Below are 12,305 nucleotides of genomic sequence, written 5' to 3'. Positions count from 1 at the left end.
TGATAATTTGGTCTATTTTATGTTAACTAATGTTCCATTTATGCCTTGTTTCGTATAGTCCACCTTTGGTATAAGCATTGAATTCAACTTTCAGACTTATCCTAATGTTTTATGGGTCGTCTCTTAGTCCATTTCATGCTCTGGTCTATGAGATAAAAGAATTGTTCTATGTGCTACTAAAATTGGTATATGCGCTAAAAGAATTGGTGGATGCACTAAAAGAACTGGTCTATGCACTATTCTTTCCTATGGATGCGTTGAACTGCCCTATCTATTGTGTTTTGATCATTTTTGGGCTTTCTGAGTTGATTTTCTAGTTCTGTTTTTTTCCAGAGGTTGTTGTCTTTTGATTATCGGGGTTCTTGAGTTGTCCCATGACCATTTTATTGATTGAAATGGATTTTATTTGTCATTTGTGAGTATTTACATGGGATCATATTGGATATGATCTTGTTATTGTGGATTTGTTTGCTTACTATTTATGAGGTTGTTATGATGGCATTAAATGATATTTATCTGATTGAGAATCTTGGATAACTAGGCTATGTATTGTAGAGAGCCCTTAGTCATGTAATATTATGTGTATGTTTTATCACCCCAAGGTCTAGGTGCATGCTAGGGGGAGTGGTCTTCCAAGTGAGTGATTGAGGTTGCGAGGAGTGGACAACCAAGTTACCCGAGGTCTAGATCACCATAATATCTCATTGGGAGTTACCTTGAATCAAGTGACAACTTAATTATAACTCTAGAAGGGCTGGGTAGCAGTAGTTCATCTTAATAAGATAAGAAATGGTTTGGGGCCCCAATGCCTTTCCTGGGGGTGGTAATCTGGGATGGGATTGGGAAGGCTTTGGTGACCTAGGTAAGCTAATCTCCCTTGCTCCTTCAAGGTTGAGATGGCTCCGCATGAGCATCTTGGATGTTGGGACAAGATCCCAAGTTCCCATTATGGTTGCATGTGATGACACTCTTTTCCCTACATGAGGTCCTAGCACCTTGAGTTTTGATTTGACGCGTTGCCTCTGGAGGTCTTGAGTTATGTCTTGCTCTTTGAGTTAGCCTTGTGTTGTCGTTTTGGTTGTATCCTTTGGATGTTAGGTGTCAACCTAAATCTAGAGTGTGTGTGGGATCTTGTGCCATCTCCTAGCACAGGGGGTCGTTCCTTATGGTTCCACATGGTTGGGTGGTTTGATGCTTTCTTCCATTGGGATGTTCTTCATTAGATGCTCTTGTGCATGGATGTGGATTCTTCTCTCTTCATCTTATGGATGGATACTTGTAACAAATTGATGTATATGATTCATATGGCATTCATGATGTAATTGTATTTGTAGTTGAGAGCTATTCTCTTTGATGTAAAAATGTTGTTGTATAAGTAATGGTAGATGACGTATTAGGTCATGATCATAATACTTGCAAGAGAACATAAAAGAAAAATAAATACAAGATAATCTTGGAAAATGCAGAATGGGATTGCCTCATAAATTTAAACAATAATTTTTCATATATTTATTAAATCTAATAATCTGATTTATCATGAATCCAAACTAATAAGATTTATGTGCCGCATAAAGGAAAATAAAAATAAATAAATATCAATTTTAGGAGTTCCAATGTGAAAATGAGGGATTCTGTAATTTAAGAAATAAAAAAGAAATGCAAATCCTATAAACAAAAGTTCCAATGTAGCATGCATACATGATTTTTGAGATTTTAGGATTTGGGTACCTGGAATGCTCAACTGGATTTTCTGCAAACTTCTCGTTTCTTCATAAGCATTTAAAAAACATCCATTAAATATTCCACTAAACACTGATTGAAAATGTTTGTGAACCATCTACTTCTGTCAAATAAACTAAAAACAGTTACAATGTACAAATTTTAGGCTAATTGATACAATATTAAGTCTTGTCTACAAACCCAAATACTGAGAACACTAGATTTTTCTGATTCAAACTTGGAATAGGAGATATATGGGCAAATTTTAAGATTGTGGCATTTTTTGGAGTGCTAGTTTGAAGATTAATGCCTAAAGATGATAGAGTTTCCTATCAGATTTTTTGACATAGAGTGGTATACTTGCACTACAACTTCTCTATAATGCACTTCAAGCTCTGTGAAATGAATCTGCAACATTACATGTCCCATAATTTTAGCGCCTTTCATCAACCCCTGCATTGCCTAGAAGTAAGAAAACTCTTTTAAGTTTGTTGATCATTACGATTTGAAATTTCAGAGGAATGGGTTTTAGTTAATGATTAAAACCATATTAAAGTTTGAAAACATACCTAGATCGAAACACTAGCACCCAATGTTTTTCCCCCCTATTGTACTGAACTGGACATTAATATGCCACCTTCAGTGCCTGACATTTCGCTTCGGAGCCCGTTGCACTCCACCAATTTCTTTTCCATTAAAAAAGCCCCCTCTTGATGGATAACACAGGATAGAAAAAATGTGTAAGGGGCTCCAGAGCTCATAACTCCCTATGTCCAAAGCATTCGCCACGTCTGAACTATTGAATAAATGCCTTGCAATGCACTGACAAATCATTATTTTGGTGTGTTCTCTTGCGTTGGGGTCTGAGATACCTCCACATCTGCCAACGACAATCTGCCAACGTTTCCACTTTGCAGGCAATCGTTAAAACCCGACCACATATCTTTGGCGAACATTGAATTAGACTTCGCATACCTTAACACAACATAAATCAAGGCATGCTATTGGTTGTTCAAAGATATGTTTAATCCAAACCCTCGCAAAGATCTACATACCAATTCACCTTCAGATTTATTAGAAGCCCCAAATCAAGTTGCTCTCTATACCCAATGAAACCTCACAAACTCTTTATCTATTCACTATTTTGTGAATTCTTCCTATTGTTGTCCCTATATAGTCTTATGGCACTGTGCTTTCAAATGGAAGTTTATGTAGTACCTCTCCCTGATTCATCTTGCCTTTTTGTACATCAATGGATCATATTGATATAGCTTCGTCTAATTTTTGATGATTTGATGGTATCATACTATGTACTAACCCTATTTCATGATTATATTGGATATGATGATGATTATGATGGTGCTTGGTTGTTGTGATTGTCTTCTACTATATTTGTGATAAGGATAATGTCATACCACTCATTTATGAGAATGATATGACATTGTGATTCCCCTCCACTTGTCTGCCTATTTCATGATATGTGTTGTTGTATATGTTCTTGTACGTGTATTTGTGGTGACAAGTTTGGAAGTACCAGACATCTACTCCACTTGGCTTCACAAATATGAGTGTGTCTTCATCCCAATGGAAAATTGATTGGAGGTGACATGGGATCCTAATCTACAATCTATATTTAAGTTTATATCCTTGTTAGTCTAGTATCTTGAGTTGAGTCATCGTATAGCGTCATTTGGTATTTTGTGTTACCCCCTTGTTGAGTTGTCTTGAGCAGTTGTGATTATTGGTTAATAAATTATTAATTAATTAATAGGCTCATATAGTTTAAAATAATAAATTAAATTAATAGTTGATATTAATATTTAATAATAGTGTGAGATTGCTATTAAGAATTTTTTATTAATGATTTTATATTAAGGATTATTTATTATTTATTATCTATTATTATTTGTTATTTATTTATGAAGTTGTGGCTTTAATATTTATTTGGGTACTATGATTTAATTATTTATCTAGGCCATTATATTTTATTGTGCCTTTTTTATTTAATTAAGTGATTGTTTATATTATTTTAATCCCTTTTATCCTATTGGGTTATTTGATTATTTATTTATCCTACCTACCCTATTTTTCCATTGGTTGAGTTATTGGGGTAAGTAATTAAATATTTATTTATTAATACTTGTCTTGATTTTTAAGAGGGGTTGATAAGGAATATATTTTAATCTATTATTTTGATTGGTCGACGTATTTGTATGATTTTGGCTTGATTTTCTATTTATGTCGGGGGTTGGCTCTCAGAAGTTATTTCTGCATAAATGAGGATTTTGGATTTGGTTGGAATTTTTGCTTGGATTGGATTTGTGCTCCTTCAGTTTCCCTTTTTTCCATCACTTCTATTTTTTCAGGTTGGTTGCATTCACACTTTCTGCAATTTTGGTTTTCTTAGAAAGTTTGTCTTCACTATGTCTTCTAGAAAAGTTTATTTGTGGGTTGGGAAATTGATAATGTCATGAGAATTAATTGTATAGTTTGAGAAATAATAATTTGGGGAAAAACTATAGTATTCTAGTACTAATTGTTGTGATTTTCCATATTTGGTTTTCTTTGGATGCATTTATGTAATTGTCAGGCATGAGTTGTTGATGAGTTCTTGTGTCCTATTGCTAATAATTTGTTGTTGATAATTTGGTCTATTTTATGTTAACTAATGTTCCATTTATGCCTTGTTTCGTATAGTCCACCTTTGGTATAAGCATTGAATTCAACTTTCAGACTTATCCTAATGTTTTATGGGTCTTCTCTAAGTCCATTTCATGCTCTAGTCTATGAGCTAAAAGAATTGTTCTATGCGCTACTAAAATTGGTGTATGCAATAAAAAAATTGGTGGATGCGCTAAAAGAACTGGTCTATGCACTATTCTTTCCTATGGATGTGTTGAACTGCCCTATCTATTATGTTTTGATCATTTTTGGGCTTTCTGAGTTGATTTTCCAATTTTGTTTCTTTCCAAAGGTTGTTGTCTTTTGATTATTGGGGTTCCTGAGTTGTCCCACGACCATTTTATTGGTTAGAATGGATTTTATGTGTCATTTGTGAGTATTTACATGGGCTCATATTGGATATGATCTTGTTATTGTGGATTTGTTTGCTTACTATTTATGAGGCTGTTATGATGGCATTAAATGTTATTTATCAGGTTGAGAATCTTGGATAACAAGGCTATGTATTGTAGAGAGCCCTTAGTCATGTTATATTATGTGTATGTGTTGTCACCCTAAGGTCTAGGTGCATGCTAGGGGGAGTGGTCTTCCAAGTGAGTGATTGGGGTTGCGAGCAGTGGACAACCAAGTTACCCGAGGTCCATATCACTAGAATATCTCATTGGGAGTTTACCTTATAATCAAGTGACAACTTAATTAATTAACTCTAGAAGGGTTGGGTAGCAGTTGTTCATCTTAATAAGATAAGAAATGGTTTGGGGCCCCAATGCCTTTCCTAGGGGTGGTAATCCGGGATGGGATTGAGAAGGCCTTGGTGACCCAAGTAAGCTAATCTCCCTTACTCCTTCAAGGTTGATATGGCTCCGCATGAGCATCTTGGATGTTTGGACAGGTGCCCAAGTTCCCATTATGATTGCATGTGATGACACTCTTTTTCCTACATGAGGTCCTAGCACCTTGAGTTTTGATTTGACGTGTTGCCTCTAGAGGTCTTGAGTTATGTCTTTCTCTTTGAGTTAACCTTGTGTTGTGGTTTTGGTTGTATCCTTTGGATGCCCAGATGTTGCCAATTATTTGTAATCAGTTTTCATGATCTAAATCATTTAGTTCTGGATTGCCTCCATCATATTGTCTTGCTTTTGTTGTGTTTACTCTTACTGCATGGTCCGAATAGACTTCATTGAGCTCCCTCCTAACTGTGACTGCACCAAGAAGTGTTCAAGAAAAATTACTATCAACATTGCAAAGGTATTTATATTTTTTTCTTATGGAATCTAGCAATTTTGTTAGTCATGAAGATGAATACCGACCCGAATTCAAGAATTTAATGGAAGAATCGATAAGAGACGTTTCAGTTGGTGCATTTTCATCACTACTAGCTAGGGTGGTATGTCTTGAATATATTTACAATTTTATTGATGTGCAAATTGAGGAATATGACAATGTGAAGATAAATAATTATGAAGATTCTCTTTCTAAGGAAAAATTATAGTCAATCGCCAGAGTTAGGGCACAAGGGTTTGGGTATTTTCAGTGAATTTGGGATGCTACTTGATGAAGAAGTGATCAAGATTGTATTAAGAAAAATTCATGATGACTACATTTGGTTGGACAAACCGTTTCATATTACAAAGGAAGCTTTGAAGGTTGTTACTAGTCTTTGTTCAGATGGAACCAAACCTAGGAAGAAATTAGTAGGAAACAAAGAGGTTGAATATTTGAGGTGTAATTGGAGATTAAAGAGTTCTACGGATTGATACCATCTCAAACCCTCTAGTAAGATATGTTTCTATGAGCGTCACTTATATATTTTACTTTCAGAACAAAGAAGGTTCTACATCGGCTATCATTGTATATATTGTTTAACAAACGAGTAAGTTAGAAGTGAACTATGATTTGTGTGAGTTATTGAGGCAAAAAGTGTTGAGAAATATCTAATTGACTAAGAATGATGGTTATCTCTTTCGCTTCAGATCATTGACTGTATGTCTTAGCTTTCTACTTTTTGAATTCATTACCATTGAAGGAGAATGATGCTTGGGATGAGAATTTACTAGTTGGAAAGCAAATTAAAATATATTTAGACAATCTGAATGGCAGAGCTAGTGTGTTCAAAGAACACTTTTATGAACTTTGGAAGAGATTAATTTTTTGATATATGATCCCGAAAAGATGTGTTGAGAAGTAAAAAGATACTATTACTTTCTTGGTAGATACTGATCATTTCTTTATGCAAGCCGTATTGCCCCAGAAGGTCCAGATATCAGAATTTGGATATGAAATCAGTGATGAAGAATGTGTGATGTACGCAAATGGAATTCTTAGGGTCTAGGTAGATTTCACTAAAGACAAGTTTGGGACTTATGAGGAACTTATTGGTTAAGGTTTTACTGAACAGGTGGCTCCGAAAGGATCCTCCTCTGGCAAGAAGAGAAGTAGATGTTTAACTGAGACCCCTTCTCTAATCTTTAAGAAGAGGAAGTTGGACATAAAAGGTAAGATTTATATCATTAGTATTGATGATGTTGAGATTATTGAAGTCAATGTTAAACAAAGGGAAATAGTTGTAGAAAAAGAAGTAGTGCAGAGGAACCCTTCAGTTCTTCTAATGAAGATCCTTTTGAAGTTGTTAAAGTATTGAAGGTTCTTGAGGAACTTGATGGAATTAAGAAAATTGGAGATGCATAGTTATTGTAACCATCATATGACCAAGATAGGATTGAAGAAGCCTCAAATATTTACTTGCTTCAGGAATGACATGGTTCTTGGTTCAATTAAGAATTTTCTCCTGAAAGAACTATTTGAACAACTTAGTGGGTAATTAGTTCTTAAAGCCTCTGAAAAGGGGAAACCAAATCTTGAAGATGAAGTGCAAAGAGCCATGAGTAGAAAATGTGCAGTTGCATAGAATAATTTGGTTGAGTGTATAAAGGATATGAGGAAGTGCATGGGTCTAGTTGCCAATGCTTACAAGTATTGTATTAGCTGGCATGCTTCCACAACAAATCACAAAGCAAATATTGACTCCCTTGAATTTGAAATGAATAATTTTGTTGAGTCCTTTAATATTTTCAAAAACAAAGATGGTGCATTAAGAAATTAGATTAACTCTTTATTGATGGAATTATCCTTGGTGCAGAGACAAAGAGATGACTTTTGCAGGAAGTTTTGGAATATTAAAGAGATTATTGAAACTAGAATGGATCATATTACTCATTTGATAGAAGATGTAGAGAAGACAGAGTTGAACTTTCATGTCCCAAATGATCTGATTAGTTCTACTGACCTACTTGTGCAATGCAATTATCATTGTATGGTATTGACATCTACCATCAGCTCCTGGAACTCTTCTCTCGGAACTCAAAGAAAAGTACAAGGAGATTTTCCAAAAAGGTAATTGAGACTTTCTTTTTTGTGCATTACTGTGTATATGTATCTTTTTGACACCCTTTGTCCTTGATGACAAAGGAGGAGAGAATGAGAAGATGAGATATAGAATGAGAAGATGAGATGTTTGGCATAGTGGGAGAGAATGTAGAAAAATGAAGAATATGTAGAGATGTGAAGTTTTGAGAATTGCAGGAAGGAAAATGGTAGAATGTCTTGTATGATAGTTTATTTTTGAATAGATGTTTCCTTCAATGACAAAGGGTGAGATTGTTGAAGTTTTTTCATTGATGAAGGAGAATTGTGTGTTGGCTACAAGTTGTCATTGATGTCAACATACTTCTATTGATGAAGGAGAATTGTGTGTTGGCTATAGGTTGTTGCTCCGATATTTTGGTGATTCTCTCTATCATGTTTTGCTCTATGTTTCTCCGTAGTTGCAGATATGGATTTGCGGTTTGGGTAGTACAATCATATGTACCAAAAGTACCTATATTCCAAATTGCACATGTTTTAGATCTCTAGAAGGTGAGATACTTGGTTTGACAATTCAGTCTATCAGTTGTTATGTTCCTAAGCATGATGATGATGATGATGATGATGATGATGATGATGATGAATGACGATGACGACGACGATGATGACAATGATGACGACAATGATGATGATGAGGAGGAGGACGATGATGATGATGATGATGATGATGATGATGATGATGATGATGATGATGATGATGATGATGATCATCATCATCATCATCATCATCATCATCATGCTTAGTCAAGCCTGATTTTCCTTGTTGAAACTTGTGTTTTACCTCTGCTACCACCATATGGTAATTTTCAACCCTGACCCTATGTGGATAACGCATAAATAATGTCTTTGTGTTTATATGTGTTTCTTGTGAATTTTATTTCTTATATGAGTTAATGATTTAAATAGTGACTTTGGTGATTTTATGATTTTTTAATGGTTATTTATGATTAATTGAGTTTAATGGAATATTATATGATTTTGCATGATGAAATAATGTCTAGAAGGCTATTTTTAGTTTTCAGGTTCAATCAGGGTTGAAAAGGGAGTAATCATTCTATTGAACTAGGATTTAATAAAAATTGAATTTTATATCGTAAATGCTTAATAAATTACTAAAAAGATATTATTTGGTATTTAAAAGGGCTTTATAGGGCATATTTGTGCTCATTATGATAGGCATTGCATAATTAGAGTAAATTGGGCCATTTGGGATTTGAAAAATGCATTTTAAATAATTTCTTATTTAATTATTTCAAAAAGTGTATAGTAATGTTATTTTAAAAGAGAAATAGAACACAATATTAATACTTAGCAAATTTTTAAAAGGAAAAATCCTCTCCTTGCTTGATATTTGAAAAATAGAGATTGAATTGAATTGTGGATGAATTCTTGTGAGATTGGATGCATTGGATTAGGAATTTAAAGATCTACAAGATATCAAATGGATTTGCAAATTTGTTTGATATGTGTGGAGTTCTATGCATTTTCATTTTGAAAAAAAGAGAGGTAGGGCATCACATAACTCCATTTCTTCAACTTTTGGTTTAAAATCTATCTAAAATGAATTGTAGAATGAATTAAAGCATATTTCCTTTTTGTAGAATTTTATTTGATTGAGTACTTAAATTGTAAGTTTCAATTTTGGGAAAACATGGTTATTTATGGAAATTCTACCAAAAATTTTATTAGATCATGGGAAGGGAATTTTAAATTCATTTTTGTGTTACTGGGTTCCTAAAGACCAATGCACTTTACGCATTTTTCATTTGGCTCATTTTTAAATTTTAATCTTTTTGGAGCAGCATCAATGGAGGATGGCTTCTTGGATTGGTTTTTTTGGCCAAAAATGAGTTTTATTAAAAAATAAAATTAAAGTGTTTTGATTTCAAGGTATTATGTTGAATGATAAATTAATATTATATAATTTATTATATGAATCAATTTGAGTCCGTTTTCATATAGTTATGACCATTTGAAGATTGAATGTGTATGTGAATAGTGACATTGAAATGTGAATGAGACAATGTGTATTGAATGATAAAAAACCAAGGTGGAATGGTAGAATGTGATATGGAATAGTGTATTTATCATGTTTCAATTAAATTGAAGGTTGAGTTGATTATTGAGCCATGTCTCCTTGAGTGATTGAGGAAAAATGATGTTTACATTATGAGCAATTGAGATGAATGAAAATGTGTTTCTTGGAAAACAATTGTGAGTGCTATCTTGAGTTTACTCTTATGTTTTTAATTGATGATTTGTGCATGATGAGCCTTGGGTGTAGTTGATAGGAATGAATTGGAAGTGACTTCCAATGTAGCTCATTGGGAGTAACTATGAACAAATGATTGGGATAAACCTATGACAATGAATTGTGTATCATTTGGAATGTGTATTTCTCCTCTTGCCTAAGTGGTTGTTGAGGCTTGGGATGATTTGGGAGCTTGGAGAATGTCCATGAGAGGTGGCTTATTATTAATGGACTTTTAATCTTCATGAGATGATTGTCCATTATGTGTGATCTAGTGGTACTCCATGATGACACTTCCCTATTGTTTCTACTATCACCTAGCCCCAATATAGTTTGAGTATTACCCTTGATGTATTGTACTCTATGTTTATATGGTGTTGCTCTTATGATCGTGTGATTGGTGTGTTTACTCCATGATTGATGTGTATGTGAGCCTCCTCCAAGTATTTTATTTTCTTGTTGTGTTTGGTCCATGTGATCATCTCCATGAGAAAGGTAGGGCGGACCTAAGAGTACCACATGTTAGGTGGCATTTCAAACCACCATTGGGGACTAGAGACTCGACAATGGATTCAACTTTTGACTCAATCTTCCCCTCTCTTCCTCTCTTTCTCTCATTTACTTAGTATCATTACATTATGATTATGTATATCTTAAAGATGCATGTCCTACGCATTGTAATCATGTTTAATGGACCCTCATTATGAAGGGAAAAGTATTATTGAAATGATGTATGTGGTTAAGTAGGATTACGTGTGTCAATGTTGGTACCAGACACAGTATTATATCATCTATCTTGTGATTTCAATGTTGCATTTTGATTCATCATAGGAACACTTCAATTATAGTACACTAAAATGAACATAGATTCTCTTGAGTAGATTCAAACATTGATTTAGTCATCTCTTTTGTAGGTCATGAGTTATTGATTGAGTTTTAGTAGATTTGAGCCTTATGAACCAATCTAAGCTTAACCGAAATCACCCTATGGGTGTCTCTTGGAGTCTTTTCATGGCTTCTTGTTTCATGAGACTCACTTGAGTTTTCTAGTGCTAGTTTTGAGTGTTCTGGTTTGAGTAGTAGCATTATGAGTCCACCTGAATTCCACCTAGTCTTGTAGGTACAATTCGTTGACCCAATGTCACTCCTCTTGATCCAATTCCACACCTTCTTACACAATTCTTAGATTGTATGTGATTTTTTCCAACACATGAAAAGGACACTAGTGTGGGTGGAGGACACAAGTTCACTATGATAATGTCCACTTGGCATTCTAGTGATACCTATTTCCAATTCGAGAACCTATGCTTTGCCATCTAGTTTGAAGATGATTATGGGAGCTAGGTGTGTTTGTTTGACCCAATTTTGGTTGCATTGAAAAGATAGTGATTCTTGGAAACCCTTAGAGGTGTATTGTGTGGATTTTTGATATAGAGGTTGGCAGCAGTAAGGTGACAAACCCACACACTCACACTCTTAGGTCTTACAATACATATGCTTCCTCTCAAGGTCTCAATCCACTCCAATGTGAAATAGGATTCTTACCCTTCTCTAGGGATGGTATAACACTCCCATTCCCTCTTTAAGACTCACTAAGACCTTGCACAACAATTTTTTGGGATACAAGTTTGGGTATTGGTCCTAGGGGCTTGAATAGGTCTACCGACTAGTAGCCCTATTTTACTGATTTTTTGGTTTTTTCTCCAAATTGTACCAAACAACATACCAAGTAAATTTGGATTTCAGATACCCTTTTGGGATTATTGTCAAAATCCAAAATTTTAGACTTCCAACCTATTCATGCACTCTCCAACACCTACTAGGTTCACAGGCCCAATTGATCAAGTTAGGTCTATTTTACAAAGGAAGCATGTGAGAATGGGGTCACAGGAAGATTATAACTCCTTAGGAGGCTTCTTCTATATACCAATGTTACCAATCCAACAATTAACTCCTCAGTTCATCATTCTTCATTGTGTGCACAATGAGTTCCATTCTAGGCTAATCTAAACCCTCAAACACTTTAGACTAGGGCTTGGTGGTAAAATTACCAAACTAACTCCTCTAACCTTGCCCCTTTGGAATCTCAGAATACATGCCTCTGAATTTCATTCTACCAATGGCCATTGGATTCCAATGGGTAGATTACAAGTTAGGGCTCCATTTGCATTGTAACCCTTGAAAATGGAGGGTTTCAGACCTCCAGAGGGTAAACCACTTATAACTTCCT

The 12,305-nt window shown here is 34.6% G+C and overlaps 1 protein-coding gene across 2 annotated transcripts in view; it reads left to right on the top strand.

Annotated features, from left to right (window-relative positions):
• LOC131075033 (glycerol-3-phosphate acyltransferase 9) overlaps window positions 1-12,305 on the top strand; it is a 337,473-nt gene that overhangs the window by 288,549 nt on the left and 36,619 nt on the right. The window contains exon 14 of one of the 2 annotated variants that reach the window (XM_058011882.2): window positions 9,627-9,645. The exons of the other annotated variant lie outside the window; for it this stretch is intronic. The gene's annotated coding sequence lies outside the window, so the exon portion shown is untranslated. Of the gene's footprint in view, window positions 1-9,626; window positions 9,646-12,305 lie in introns of those variants that run through there. 2 annotated transcript variants of the gene reach the window in all.

This window comes from Cryptomeria japonica, chromosome 11 (assembly GCF_030272615.1).
Source record: "Cryptomeria japonica chromosome 11, Sugi_1.0, whole genome shotgun sequence".
Taxonomy (NCBI): Eukaryota; Viridiplantae; Streptophyta; class Pinopsida; order Cupressales; family Cupressaceae; genus Cryptomeria; species Cryptomeria japonica.
Note: the sequence above shows the minus strand (reverse complement) of the source record. Positions and strands in the feature narration are given on the sequence as shown.